The 15,815-nt window shown below is 40.7% G+C and overlaps 1 non-coding gene across 1 annotated transcript; it reads left to right on the top strand.

The window, feature by feature from the left end:
• Positions 1-202: 202 nt before the first annotated feature.
• On the top strand, positions 203-274 carry Trnah-gug (transfer RNA histidin (anticodon GUG)). The gene has a single exon. It is a non-coding gene; the product is annotated as a tRNA-His (tRNA).
• Positions 275-15,815: the final 15,541 nt, after the last annotated feature.

Raw genomic sequence — 15,815 nt, 5'->3', positions numbered from 1 at the left:
CAGGAGACAACATCAATTACACAGGATGCAATATAAAACCTTGTAAAGACGTTGTCTAACAACGAGAACTTATTTTCGTTTCCGACGTGGCGATAGAGAAAGCTGGAGAGACGGCTCAGCGGTACTGTGTGACGCAAGCAGCACGTCAGCAGTTTCTGGGCCGCGGAGAACAGATTACAGCTTGGCGGCTGCTCGGCAACCAGCCGTGATAGTCTAGTGGTTAGGACATTGCGTTGTGGCCGCAAGAACCCAGGTTCGAATCCTGGTCACGGCAAGAGGCTAATATTTTTATGTAGAATATACATAAATATTAATTTAGTCACTTAAGTAAATGTGGCTATTTGTAATCTTAAGATAACAACATTAGCAGTGCAAGAGCTTACATTTTAAGCAGTTTTTTTTTCTTTTTTTGACAAATATGGGCTTTCACCTGCCGCTCTCGTTACGTAATTACGCAAGGCTTTAAAATTTTGCTCCGGCAAAACTGACTGGTCAGAGGGAATTACTCCACTAACGCCGTCTTATAGTTGAAAAAGAAGGAACAGGATAAGTGCAGTTTGTTTGCAGTATAGTGTTCTTTAGCCAGCGCATAACCTCCTAATAGACATACAAGTGGAGCATGTGGGGCATGTATCCTTCCCCTGATACAAAAATTTATTTCTAAGGAATTATACTATATACAACCATGTGGATTGTTGCAAATGGTAGCTTACATCATACAGTTTGTTATGGATACACTTCTATTTGTCTATGCTGTTTTTTGAAAATTGTAACTCAACTAATAAAGTTTTTATGGATACGTGTCTACATGTGCTCTGACAACAATTGATTTCTTTTCTCAGTCCTTCTTGATACAGGAATGCTGCCTCCCAATGGCCCCTGTGCAGGAGAAAGCGCAATGAGTCTTGTGGTTTCGTTAATACGGTCGCCTGTTACAGTTCAGCGACATTTCCGAGCTGCCAATCATCGAGACGTGCCAGGTGTGAAGTACATGAAAGGATGTTACGAAAAGTTTAATTCGGGGCAACATTTTTCATAGTTTAATTACAAATGGCAGATAGGGATTCAATGACTTGCTAAAAACCGTCTACGCCATACTATGCAGAAAAAAAATTTGGATACCCATTTGTTTGAAAAATTTATGTGAGTAGATGGCCTCTACGCACTGGGAGATGTAGTAGTAGTAGTAGTTTTATTCATCCATAGATCTCTTTTTACAAGGATATGGGACATGTCAAAGTATTTACAAGCTTAGATCAATTTACAATAAGCTAATTCGTATACACATATATTTACAGACTTCTAGTTAGAGACAATCATTAGATTTTACTCCTGGTATACAATAATTTATTTACAAATAACTCATTAAATAATGTAATGCCACACTATTCACTCATATTTCACTATCAGTCACTGCACACACTATACACACATTGTTTCATAACACTTCACTCACTACATACACACACACACACACACACACACACACACACACACACACAGATGATTCTACCAAAACTTTTTAGGAGTTTCTTCTTACAAAAACTGACACTGCAAAACAAATTAAGAAATGTAAGTGATTGATAGACGATCTTTAGTCACAAAATCTTAATAACAATTTAATTACTGGATTTTATGGACCAATCTGCAACATGTGATTACACACAAAGCACCATTGCAATCTGAGCAAATTTTTCTTGTTCTTTTTCATCTCTTCTTGTGCTGAACGCATGACAACGTTTGTATTTGAGCTTTCTTTAGTAGGTGTTCAGCCACATTTGATAGTTTGAGTTCACCAGGAACGCCAAAGCTGTATGCTGTCTTTTACTGAAATGGATACTAGTGGATGACTACGTCATTCCCTTGATGAATGATGAGAATCTTGCTGAGTGTAAAGGTAAAGTTAGCTGCTCTCCACGTCGTGTGGCTGGTGCGTACGTTATAAATACATTCTCCTTCTCAGAATCAACTATAAGTAAAAAACAAAAAATTCGGTGCTGCCTTTTTCTAGATCAGCCTCCAATTTCATACCGTTCCGCTCCTCATCAGAGTTCTGCTCCAACTATTGCACTATTGTATAAACTTTAGGCACTTGGTCAAGCTATGCTGCACATACGACCATCTCTTCCTTTTCTGGAAACAAATATTACGTCTTTAGAAGGTGTTGCTTGAAACAGAAGTGTAACTGTCCGTGTGTCTTGGGTCTTTATCGCAGCGACTGAATCTCTTATCTGCGTCTTGAACTCGCCTGCGAAAATTTGTCGTTTTTTTCATCATTTCAGAAGACTTTTTCTGTTGACTCAGATAGTAACTACAAAGGATATGTTCCATTATCAAGAAGAGTTTTCATTAGAGTGTACGAAGTGAAATACACTACTCGCCATTAAAATTGCTACACCACGAAGATGACGTGCTACAGACGCCAAATGTAACCGACAGGAAGATGCTGTGATATGCAAATCATTAGCTTTATAGAGCATTCACACAAGGCTGGCGCCGGTGACGAGACCTTCAACGTGCTGACATTAGGAAAGTTTCCAACCGATTTTTCATATACAAACAGCAGTTGACCGACGTTGCCTGGTGAAACGTTATTTTGATGCCTCGTGTGAGGAGAAGAAAAGCGTACCATCACGTTTCCGACTTTGATAAAGGTCAGATTGTAGCCTATCGGATTGCGGTTTATCGTATCGCTACATTTCTGTTCGAGCTGGTCGAGATCCAATGACTGTTAGCAGAATATGGAATCGGTGGGTTCAGGAGGGTAATACGGAACGCCGTGCTGGATCCCAACGGCCTTGTATCACTAGCAGTCGAGATGACAGGCATCTTATCCGCATGGCTCTAACGGATCGTGCAGCCACCTCTCGATCCCTGTGTCAACAAATGAGGACGTTTGCAAGACAACAACCATCTGCACGAACAGTTCGACGACGTTTGCAGCAGCATGGACTATCGGCTCCGAGACCATGGCTGCGGTTACCCTTGATGCTGCATCACAGACAGGAGCGCCTGCGATGGTGTACTCAACGACGAACCTGGATGCACGAGTGGCAAAACGTCATTTTGCCAAATGTAATAGTTTTTCAAAGGTGAACACGATTCATTTACAATACTTTCGACAAGAGAATATTAGCATTATTGTTTTCCCACTATCCACAACAAATCTGGAACTTCAGGAGATAACAGGTCTTAGCATCAGCCGGGCGCCAGACTTTCTATTCGTTTGCTCTTTTTATGGGCCTCATGGACATGTACTACTTTTTGCTCGATCTTTCCTTGAAAGGTGCCACAGCTTCGTGAACGGATAGTATTATACGCATCTAAGAAATTAGCATTTAGGACGACAGCTGGTGGCCTCACTTTTTATAACCTCTATATATAAAGGCAATGTCCCAACCGACTGACTCTCTCACTGACTCATCATCGCCCAGCCCAAACCACTAAGGATATTCACCTGAAATGGCACAGTTCGTCGCCCTTGTAAAGTAGCCGTCATTTGAGACAGGATTTTCCGATAGCCTATTCGTAAGGTAGCTGAAACAGGATATGAAAGGCGTTGTGAAAATAGGTCGCTATTAAGGCAATCTTGAAGCTAGACCTACGAAAATTGGTATTTGGTTTCTTGATCACAAATTAAGAAATACGAGTATCACAATTTTTGGAAATTAACGTAACTGGGCTGAAATAGTGGGAGCAATTTTTTTTCTTAAATAAATCATTATTAAAAAACTACCAAGTTAATTTTAAAGCTACATCTATGAAAATTGGTATTTGACTTCACGGTTAGAAATAAAAAATACATGCTTTTAATGTTTTTGAAATTCAACCCCTAAGTATGGTGAAACAGGGGATGAAATATTTTTGCAAAATATTTGATAATGATAGCATTTTTAAAGCTAAACCTATGAATATTTCTATCTGGCTTCTCAGCTAGTAATAAAAAAACAGCAATTCACTGTTTTTGGAAATTCAACCCCTATGGGGGCGAAATAGGGGATTAAGGTTTATATGGAAATATTTCATTATGCAAGCATTTTTTTTTAAGTTAAATCAACGAAAATTCATATTTGGCTTCACTGTCACAAATTTAAAAAAAACGAATTTCACTGTTTCTGGAAATTCAATCCCTAAGGGGATGAAATAGGGCCACGCTGATTCACTGACTCATCATCGCTCAGCCAAAACCGCTAAGAATAAAAACTTGAAAGTTGCAGAGGGTATTGACCTTATACTATAGGCATCGTTTAACAAAAGAATGTTCGAAGGGGATGAAAGGCTTTTTGGAAATATGTCGCCATTAAGACGCTTTAGAAGCTTTTTTTGTTGTGGTCTTGAGTCCAAAGACTGGTTTTATCCAGCTCTCCCTGCTACTCTATCCTGTGCAAGCCTCTTCATATCCGAGAAACTACTTTCTTCTTCTCCCCAATTCTACTCAGTACCTCCTCATTAGTTACGTGAACTACTCATCTAATCTTCAGAATTCTTATGTAGCACCACATTTCGAACTTCCTCATCACTTCTTGTCTAAACTGTTTATCGCCCATGTTTCACTTCCATAAATGGCTGCACTGCATACAAATACTTTCAGAAAGGACTTCCTGACAGTTAGATGTATACTTGACGTTAGCAAATTTCTCTTCTTCAGAAAAGCTTTTCTTTTCACTACCAGTCAATATTTTATATCCTCCTTCTTCGACCATCGTCAGTTATTTTGCTGCCCAAATAGCAAAACTCAATTACTTCTTTAGGTGTCTCATTTCCTTATCTAATTCCCTCAGCATCACCTGATTTAATTCGACTACATTACATCATCCTCGTTTTGCTTTTATTGATGTTCATCTTGTATCCTGTTTTCAAGGCACTGTCCATTCGGTTCAACCGCTCTTCCAAGTCCTTCGGTGTACCTGACAGAACTACGATGTCATCAGCAAATCTCAAAGTTTTTATTTCTTCTCCATAGATTTTAATTCCTATTCCTAATTTTTCTTTTGTTTCCTTTACTGCTTGCTCAATATACAGATTGAATAACATCGGAGATAGGCTACAATCCTGTCTCACTCCCTTCTCAATCACTGCTTCTCTTTTATGCCCTTCGACTCTTATAACTGACATCTGTTTTCTGTACAAATTGTACATAGCCTTTTGCTGCCTCTATTTTACTCCTGCCACATTAGAATTTGCAAGACCGTACTCCGGCCAACATTGTCAAAAGCTTTCTCTAAGCCTACAAATGCTATAAACGTAGGTTTCTTTTCCTTAACCTATCTTCTACAAGAAGTTGTAGGGTCAGAATTTTGAAGCTAGAAACATGAAAATTGGTATTTCGTTTCTCCTTAGAAAGACAAAAATATGTGTTTCAAAATGGTTCGGCCGGCCGCGGTGGTCTGGCGGTTCTAGGCGCTAAGTCCGGAACCACGCGACTGCTACGGTCGCAGGTTCGAATCCTGCCTCGGGCATGGATGTGTGTGATGTCCTTACGTTAGTTAGGTTTAAGTAGTTATAAGTTCTAGGGGACTGATGACCACAGATGTTAAGTCCCATAGTGCTCAGAGCCATTTGAACCATTTTTTTTTTCTAAATGGTTTTGTCCCCTGCCCTAAATCAGTCAGCCAACCAATCAACCGAATGCGAGACAAGTGCATTAGGAACCACGCCAGCCCGCTCACTGACATGGTGGAAATGTCAGATGAAAATCATAAGGTTTCGTGAAAGCACAAACAGGAACGTAAATGTTCAAACATCGTACCTATTAATGATGATAATATGAAATTAAATTAAGTGTATTGAAAAATTAGTTGGTCGCTAAAGTTGACAAAAACCGACTACTGCATGAAGTTTCAACTGTAGCTTGCAAAAGTTTTCTTGGCAGTTTGGCCCCCTTCCTCTGATCGGTAGTTGTTGATAAAGTCGGAAATCGTGGTACCGTTTGTGTTCTGCTTGAGGTCCCTGTCAACCTTGCCAATCAATTAATAATTCTAAATGCTACAACAGGATTAATTTAATTCCATCCCCGTTACTTCAAATAAGCGTCACATTTGAATGTTTATATAATACGCCTTCACGAAATACTGTTACTTCCACGCCTTCCTCACTACAGTACATCAGAAAATGCTAGTTTTTCACCTTTCGATAGTCACCTGTTTCGTAGCCACAAAACGTGCAATATTTGAGAAATGGTCAATTTGACGAAAACATTTCTATGAGAAAAGTTGTAGAGCTTTGAAATATGTTTCCATAAAGTCAAAGAAAGTTTCGAAAAACTTAATTGGTTAATAAATATCGCCATTTATTAGTTTTATGGAAATATCGTGGTTAATGACCGTCAATTTTTTACTGTCTATTCAGTGGCTTTTTGCAATATTCACTCTCGTTTTTTCTTTTGTTAATCAGTACAGTTATTCTCTTTATTATTGTTCCGCTGCTGAAAACATGTACTCTCTGCCAAGTATTTTATTAACCACCGCTGAATTTGGCTCTGGAGGAGGCATCAATTGTCAGCTTACATTGTTTGGTTACGTATGTCAGTGAAAGACGGCACAATGCCTGAAAATTTTATTTGTCGTGGGCGGGGTGGATCTGACAGTGAAGGAAAAAGGCATACAAAATTTATTAAGCGATTAAGAGAAGAAAGGAGGTAAACATGTTGTTAGGTGAACTGCAGCGGTGTTGTTCATGAAAAGTGCAGGAAACTTTATGAAAAGCATTGTTGTGCCAGAACGGGTACAGTGGAAAATGAGTCCCACATTTATCGACCGTCAGTTCAAAAATTTTATCTCAAAAGAAACAGTTTATTTTGTGGTAAAGACGTATCACGGGATTACACGGGAAACTAAGTGCAGAAACCGATTTTGTTTCATGTTGGTTGTGACCTTACCAAGACAGTTTCAAAATTTATAATGGGAATGGTGACAAAATGGAATAATTATTGGGGTACTCAAGTAAAATTTCGAGTAGGGCACAACGATGATGTTCTTGTTACTGAAGGTAGATACCATGGTAACTGAGCGAAAAGATCTTTTGCAATTCACAGTAGCACTGAATGACCAAATTCTGATCAGGTATCTGCAAGGGTGAATTTCATTTAAGGGCATTTGAAAGCAAATGGAGATGATGACATTTCACTCCCTGAGACACTCTGAAGAACTATAATGAGTATTTAACAAAGGCCGAGACAAAACCAAAACGGCTGTTCTACAAGTGCTATGAAGATTTGCAATTCGTTGGTAAAATAAAGCAGTACAAGAAAACCATCTTAAGCTTTCGAAATACAAGCTATTCCATCTTATCTTATATTTGGTAAGAAGCCAGAAGCAAAGACCTACAAGAGGAACGCATCTCAATTGATGAAACTGGTACTGTAATCCTGGAGGCCATTAGATCACAAGTTTATGGAGACATATCCCCCTTCAGACATTTTCTAGGATAAAGTTGTAAATGACACACAGGACACTGAAATTGCTTCTTAGAACGATTATTTGTCCGAAAAAGAAGGGAGGCCGTTCAAATCTAAAGACTACCATCAACCAACTGCCTTTCACGTTCTGTTGTTTCAGCTGTAAGAACGAGATTCTTCGTTACTAATACACAAGTAGGTATAGAGAAAATATTCGGCCAATGGACTGGCCTCCCCATTCTTCCGATTTAAATCTCATCGAGCACGTGTAGCATGCACCGGGGAGACGTATTATAGCAAGTTCACATGCACCAACGACCTAGCTGGCGCTGGTGGAAGTATGGAGCACCTAACCACAAGAACTCTACAAACGTTATGGCTAGCGTGTAAGCAAATTGCGCATGCCATCTGTGATGTTCAGTCACCCTATTAAGAAACATGTCCTGCCTTTTTTACTGTCCAGGGGACCATCATGAATCGCGAAGGCTTCAGAGTAATTATTTGTCTTTGAATAAAAGTGGCATTTTGTCTTTGAATAAACGTGCCTTTTCTGTTTGTCTCATTGCGTATGTCTTTCAGTTTTCGTCTGTACTATACTGTAGCAGTTCTTCCTATGTATGGTCCAAGTTCCATCCAGCTATGTTACTTGGCAGTGACTCATAAGGCGAAAGCCACTTTCGCCCTTTAAGTTTTGCACGCCAGTGGATTACCTTGATTAATGCCATTTCTACTAAGTTGATAAATGGTGATATTGATTTACCATGTGTGTTTCTCGCCACTTTCGCAGCCTTTTTGAAAACCCACTTTGATGTTCTACAGCTTTTCTCTTATACAATTTTACGTCAAACTGGTGAATTCTCAGGTCTTGCTCGTGTCATGTACAGGTAGAAAAATAAACATAAGAAAAACAGGGAGATCATCGTATTGTGCATACTTGCCGTTCCTCTCTTCTACTAACATCACTTATAACGAAAATTTGAAAAATACTAACCACAACAATAACAACAGTTTCCAGGAAGCGCGATGACATTGGTAGTTCTAAGCCGCTGCTGTGTGATCAAATGTTTTCTCACTGCGCCCAGCCTCAGAAACTGTGAAAATTAGGGTAGTCCTGATGCATGACAGCTCTATCTGAAAATTGCAGGATTCCAGATAAACCACATTCCACAATCCACTGAGACTCACGAGGGAATGGTCGAAACCCACCCTGAATTTTTTTACACAGGAAGAAAACACTGAAGGGAATACACTGTCAAAATTTTAGCTGCTAAGAGTCACTGCAAGTATTTTGTAAGAAATGCTGAAATTAAACATTTTTGCCGCGCGAAGAACAGCTTATAAAAGTGGTTTGTACAGCCCTACCCTCATAGCGCGCGACTCGGCGAATCACTCACGCAGCGCCGCGTAGCGGAGTTATCCAGAGTTCTCAGACACCAATTTTAAGCACCTAAAGCGTGGTTTACAGTGGTGCGAATGGACGCGAACACGTGCGAATGAGCATTTGTAGAAAATTCACTACCATTATCTTGTATCTGGGTAGAATCGTTTATACTAGAGGGAACTGAACACAACACGAGGTAGCGAATATTGCCTATGAATGCTGTGTTATTTGTTTTTGAAGCTAAAGCCTAGTTTACATGACGACACTACGTTGTAGGCAACTGCGCCGCTCGTTTGCGCAACTCGTCGGTGAAACTAAACAGTTTCGGCGTGTTCCCACTTCGGCGACACTAGTTGCATGAGTTTTGAGGTTACGAGTGTTCGTAGAGTGTAGACAAGCTGAAAAATGAAGATGGGATGTTCGCCTTTTGGATATCTATGCTTTGCATAGGCGTTTGTGGGATTTCAGTAATGCTGATTACAAAAATAAACAACTTGTTGCTGCCGCTGAGACCTCATGAGCGATCATAATATAGGTGATTTGACTGTATCTGAACTGCAGAGCAAAATTGATTGAGTTAGGAGCACATATATAACTGAAAAATACAAGGAAGTGTAATTCTAGCTGTGGCAATGCTCTCGCCTACAGGACTAAAATCCCATCGTTCGAGTTGGCCAACTCTTTGTTACGGAATATTCTTGACAGGAGGGAAGGCTTTACAAATTCAAGAAGCTGCATTCTTTATTCAATATTCATCTGTTTAAAACGTCGCTGCAGTGCTCCCCATTCACATTTATTAGAATTTTGGAATATTGCCATTGTACAGATCTAGTTTGCAAACCGTTCTCTTCTTAATGCGGCGTGCTTCGAATAATTATTGTTGCTAATGTTAATAATAATTACTTTTAATGTTAGTAATTATTGGTGTTAATGAAAAATCGTCATCACCAACTAAAACCGCATGTTACAGCATGCCGAGTGTTCTTGATTGTAATGCACGCAATATGACGTGTAATTTCAGTTCCGGCGACAGTGCTTCATGCATTACAGTACCTTCATTCCTTATCGCATAACTAACTCTATTTAGAAGAAATGTGAACAGTTCTAGTGACATCTAAGATAATTTGAAGAACTTCTTGGATCTTATGTTAGAAATTATTTCAGCAAGGATGCTAAGCATCCGAACTGACGTCTTTTCCTCATCCAGTCACGAAGCGAAACACGTTTCTTTTATTTTTCTTATGCAGCGATTCCACGCAACAAGCTTTAACTCCATCATATCTCGAGCAGCTCCCAAAATTTTCATTTCAGACGCGACTCAGGGACCCACAAAACGACGAAACTGAAGTGTATATTGGTGTCGCCGTGTCTACAGACTTACATGAAACCACTTGCGTGCAACTCATTCCATGCAACGAGTGGCGCAACCCAATGTCGTCGTGTAAACTAGGCTTTAAGCCACTCGTGTGGAAATGGTTTCGTATTTGACTATAGACACGGCGATACCAATATACACTTCAGTTCAAGGTGAAGGGATGTCAATGTAAAGATTCTCTGATGACATTGCTATCCTCAGTGAAACTGAAGAAGAATTACAGGATTTGCTGAATGGAATTAACAGTGTAATGATTACAGATTACGGGCTGAGAGTAAATAGAAGGAAGACGAAACTAGTGAGAAGTAGCAGAAATGAGAACTGCGAGAAACTTAACATCAGGATTGATGGTCACGAAGTAGACAAAGTTAGGGAATTCTATTACCTAGGCAGCAAAATAGCCCATGACTGCCGGAGTACTGGCAAATAGGGCATTCCTGACCTACAGAAGTCTACTAGTAGCAAACATTGGTCTCAATTTGCGAAAATTTTTTGAGAATGTACGTTTGGAGCACAGCATTGTACAGTAGTGAAACATGGACTTTGAAAAATAGGAACAGAAGAGAATCGAAGAATTTGAGATATGGTGCTGTAGACGAATGTTGAAAATAAGGTGGAACTTAACGGGAATCAACGAAAGAAACAAGCAAATCGGTGGCGTTCCTACCTTTCGTGGGAAGCTTATCTTAAAATATAGGAAGTATTTTAGAGAGATTTGATATTAAAAGAGTATACCGTCCGCCAGCTGAGACTAGCTCTGAGCTCTGTTAAGGATGATTTGAGTTTGAGGAAGCCCAGCACCTACAAAATTCCCTACAATTGCGTGAAAGCCTATGTTGGACAAACGATTTGTACCGACCAGGATCGATGCGGGGAGCACCATCGGCAAACACGTTTTTTTCAGATAGAAAAGTCTGCGGTTGGGGAATATTGTCTTACTAAAGGTTTTAAAATGTTGTATGATGAGACACAAGTGGTTGTCCCTCTGTCGCGTTATTGGGACTATGTAGTGAAGGGGGATATTGAAGTCCGGCTGACAATATTATAAACAGATATAAGGGGTATCATTCAAGTAAGGGCTGAAACCCTGTTTTGTTGGACATTAAAAAAACAAAGGTATTTGTTTCGGTAATTAAAAGCTGTCAACAGTGTTCAATATCAATTTATCGTTTCAGAAATGTGTGTGACATCTTATGGGACTTATGCTACGGTCATCAGTCCCTAAGGTTACACATCCTAAGGACAAACACATACACCCATGCCCGAGGGAGGACTCGAACCTCCACCGGGACCAGCCGCAAAGTCCATGACTGGAACCTTTTTTTTTTTTTTTAAGTTGTTGGACGTTTTGTTTGGTGGTTGCGGACGTTCAAGTTCGTTGTTGATCCTTTCACTCAGTTTTTTTTATTATATTTTTAAATTTGTTTTAGCCCAACCAGCTCTATCTTTATCGTTTCCGCGAGTTTTCGCCATTGGTGTGCTGTCGTGCTTCGCGCTAGAAGGCAGTCAGTATTTACGTTTGCGCAAGCGCAGTGGATCTCCATGAGGTGTCTAAGTAGCCGCCGCTGTGGTCTGATTTCAGTTCCGACGAGTTAGTGCGATGGCTTTCTTACCTGAAGTAGTTGACCAGCTGGACTGCCAAAATGACGTTACGTTCCGGCTGGAGACCCGATATGAATATCATTATTAATGCATCTTTTTTCTTTAAAAGCTTACCCATTCCTGCAACCACGCTCTGCAATGGGTCATAGAATAACTGTTTCCCTTATTTAACTGCACAGGCTCTCAAAAGTATCTAGTACATTTTTCAGTGCCAAAAGTGTCAATTTGTATCACGTGATTTTTCAGCATTTAAGGGTAAGTGCTTGTGCAGCAGACTAACGGCAAACGCAGCAGTGCAGCCAACACCGGCTGCAGTCAACACCGGCTGCACTCTCCGAGGATATTGTTCTTTTGCGTTCAGAGGTCAGAGCTTTTACATTAAATAAGGTTCAAAATTAATTCAGAGTACACAATGTGAATAAACATGTTCATTGCAAGGAAACTCGACAAAATGGCTGTTCTATGATACTTAGGAGTTCACGAGCTTTACAACCCCACTTATTCGTCTACTAGTACTAACCAGTCCTTTCTTTCTGAGGTACATACGTCTTCTTTCCGTTGCTTGTTACCATATATGAGAGGCATTCAATAAGTGATGCAACACATTTTTTTCTGAAAGTGGGGTGATTTTATTCAGGATTACAACAGACCATATTATCCCCACTCTTTTCGCTACAAACCCCTATTTTTCAACATAATTTCCGTTCAATGCGACAGCCTTACGCCACCTTACTGGGAGGGTCTTGCTGCATCAATAACCTCTGCATCATCCACGAACTGCTACCCGCAGTGTGCATCCTTCATTGGGCCAAACATATAGAAGTGGGTAGGTGCGAGGTCCGGGCTATAAGATGGATGGGAACGAACAGTCCAATGAAGTTTTCTGAGCTACTCTTGAGCGAGGCCTTGCGTTATCATGGAGAAGGAGAAGTTCAAACTTCCTGGCAGATTAAAACTCTGTGACGGACCGGGGACTTTAGCGTTTCCCGGGCAATTGCTCTACCAACTGAGCTACCCAAGCACAACTCACGTCCCGTCCTCACAGCTTTACTTCTGCCAGTACCTCGTTTCCTGCCTTCCAAACCTATCTTTCAGGAATGCTAGTTCTGCAAGTTTCCCAGGAGAACTTTGGTAAGGTTTGGATGGTAGGAGACAAGGTACTGGCAGAAGTAAAGCTGTGAGGACGGGGCGTGAGTCGTGCTTGGGTAGCTCAGTTGGTAGAGCACTTACCCGCGAAAGGCAAAGGTCCCGAGTTCGAGTCTCGGTCCGGCACACAGTTTCATATCAGCGCACACTCCGCTGCAGATTGAAAATCTCATTCTGGAAGGAGAAGTTTGTTTGCATTTTTGTGCTGATTATCACACTGAAGTCCCTCCTTCATTTTCCTGAGAGTAGCACAATACACTTCAGAGTTGATCGTTGCACCAAGGAGGAGGACATCAAACAGAACAATTCTTTCAGAGTTCTAGATGACCGTCGCAGTGACGTTACCGGCTGGGGGTGCGACTTAGAACTTTTTTTCGGAGGAGAGGTAATGTAACGCCACTCAACGAATTGCCACTTTCTTTCTGGTTGGAAGTGATGAATCCATGTCACATCGCCTATGACGATGTTCGACAAAAAATTCTCATTATCTGTCTAGTAACGCTCAAGCAACTCCCCACAGTTGGTCCTTCGATGCTCTTTGAGGTTTTCTGTTACTGTGCAGTGGGCACAAACCTTTGAGTACCATACTCCAAATTGTGGACGAGCGTGTCAGCATTACCAACAGAGATGTCTAGGTGTGCAGTGAGATGTATGACTGTGATCTGTTGATCACCTCGAATGAGTGTGTCCATAGTTTCCAACATTGCAGGTGTCACAGCTGTGTGTGGCTGGCCAACACGCTGGAGATCAGACAGGTTTATGCAATCTTGTTGTGATAATGACAGAGGCCTCGCCCAACAACTCACCGTGCTTTTGTTCACAGCCAGGTCTCTGTAGACATTCTGCAAGCACCTACAAATATCTGCAAGGCCCTGGTTCTCCATCAAAAAGAAAGTCAGTGACAGTTCTCTCTTTGGAACGCACCTATGTTGCTGAGGCCATTTTGAAGGCTACATATAGCACTGACACCTACCAGAATTTCATGAAACTAAAGGGGCTGGAGCGAGAATATTCCATGGTGTGCCACAACAAATTCCGCATGTTTTCAACCGAATTTGGCCGGGAAAAAAGCGTTGCATTACTTATTAAACATGCCTCTCAAATTATAGTCAGATGCGTTTATTAGTGTTTCATCCTGTACCATTCGCATATGTAGCACAGGAAGAATGATTTTTTGAATGCCTCTGTGCATGCAGTAATTATTCTAATCTTATCCTCACGAACCCTATGTGAGCAATATGTGTGGGGTTGTAGTACATTTCTAGGGTAATCATTTAAAGACAGTCCTTGAAACTTTGTTACCAGACTTTCTCGTGACAGTTAATGTCTGTCGTCAAGAGTCTTCCAGTTCAGTTATTTCGTATCTCTGCGATGCTCACCCATGGACTGACAACGCTGTGATTCATGCTGTCCTTCTCTGTATATGCTCCATCTCCCCTGTTAGCCCTATTTGGTACGTGTCGCACACACTTGAACAACATTCTAGAACTGGTCACACAAGTGATATGTAAGCTATCTCCTTTTCAGATCAATTGCACTTCCCCAGTATTCTACCAATAAACCAAAGTCTACCTCCTGGTTTACCCACAACAGAACCTATGTCATCATTCCATACCATATTCCAGGAAAGTGTCACACCCAGGTATTTGTATGAGTTGACCAATTCCAACAGTGACTCATTGATACCGTAGTCAAAGGATACTATGGTTTTTTGTTTTGTGAAGTGCAAAATTTTACATTTCTGAATATTTAAAGCAATTTGCAAATCTCTGCAGCACTTTGAAATCTTAGCAAGATCTGGCTACTTATTTATGCAGCTTCTTTCAGATCGTGCTTCACTATCCAGTAAACGTGGAATCCACGGAAAACTGTGACGACAACAACATGCCGAATCTACATAGTGACAAGCACATAAGCAGAAACTTCCGTAATAAACGTGAAGACAAACTCATAGTGAAAATATTCTCTGATAGCCATGGACGCGAGATCGCAAAAATACTACGTTACAGTCATTGTATACAAGCAACTAGTATTGTCAAAACAGGTGCATCCATCCAAGAACTCATTAGAAACATAGAAACTGAAAATGATCGTCATATTGTCGTCATAGCTGGAGCCAATAATGTATATAAAAACGACCTCCACAGTGCAACACGAAACCTTAAGGCAATACTAAATTCAAAGGGGAGAGAAATCAGTTTTTGTAGTCGGAATTCCACATAGGCATGACCTTTCGGAATGGTCATGTGTGAACGTGGAAATCATAAAAGCAAACAGGCAATACTCAAAGATTTGCAGGGCCTACCAAAATGCATATTTTGCAAAGCGACTGTTACACAAGACATGGCATGCACCTTAATAACAGAGGCAAGAAGATTCTGTGCCAAAACATCAGCATGATACTGAAAGCATCTGACAACCAAGAAGTAATTGCTGCTCTTCCAGTTCCTTGCTTGACGCAAGCAGAGCCTAAAGAAGTGGTTACTTCTATTGCAGCAGTCACCAGTTGCCACAACAATGCCTACAGCAGCAGCAGCAGTACCTATCATACTTCACCAGCAAGATTCAACAGCAGCAGAAAAAGAAGCAACCACTTTATCTCCTCAGTCACCAGATGCCACAACAGTGCTTCCACACACCATAACAGCAGTTCCATCAATTCCTGTAGTAGCAGCCTCATCTACAATATCATCACAAGGAGGGAAGAGTAGGCATACAACAGTAGATGTGCTACCACTCCAAGTGAACAATTTTTTAGTAAAAGGCAACAAGAGGCAGAAATCCAAAAGATAAGCCCTGACAAACGTTTGAAAACCAATCACCATAGTGTAAGCAATAAGAGCATGGATCTTAAAATATGTTACCTTAACGTTCAAGAACTGAAAGATGAAGAGCTTCTTATCATAAATGAGTTT

The sequence above is a fragment of the Schistocerca gregaria genome, chromosome 2 (assembly GCF_023897955.1).
Source record: "Schistocerca gregaria isolate iqSchGreg1 chromosome 2, iqSchGreg1.2, whole genome shotgun sequence".
Lineage (NCBI taxonomy): Eukaryota > Metazoa > Arthropoda > Insecta > Orthoptera > Acrididae > Schistocerca > Schistocerca gregaria.
The sequence above is the reverse complement of the archived record's forward strand: the minus strand, read 5'-3'. Positions and strand labels throughout refer to the sequence as shown.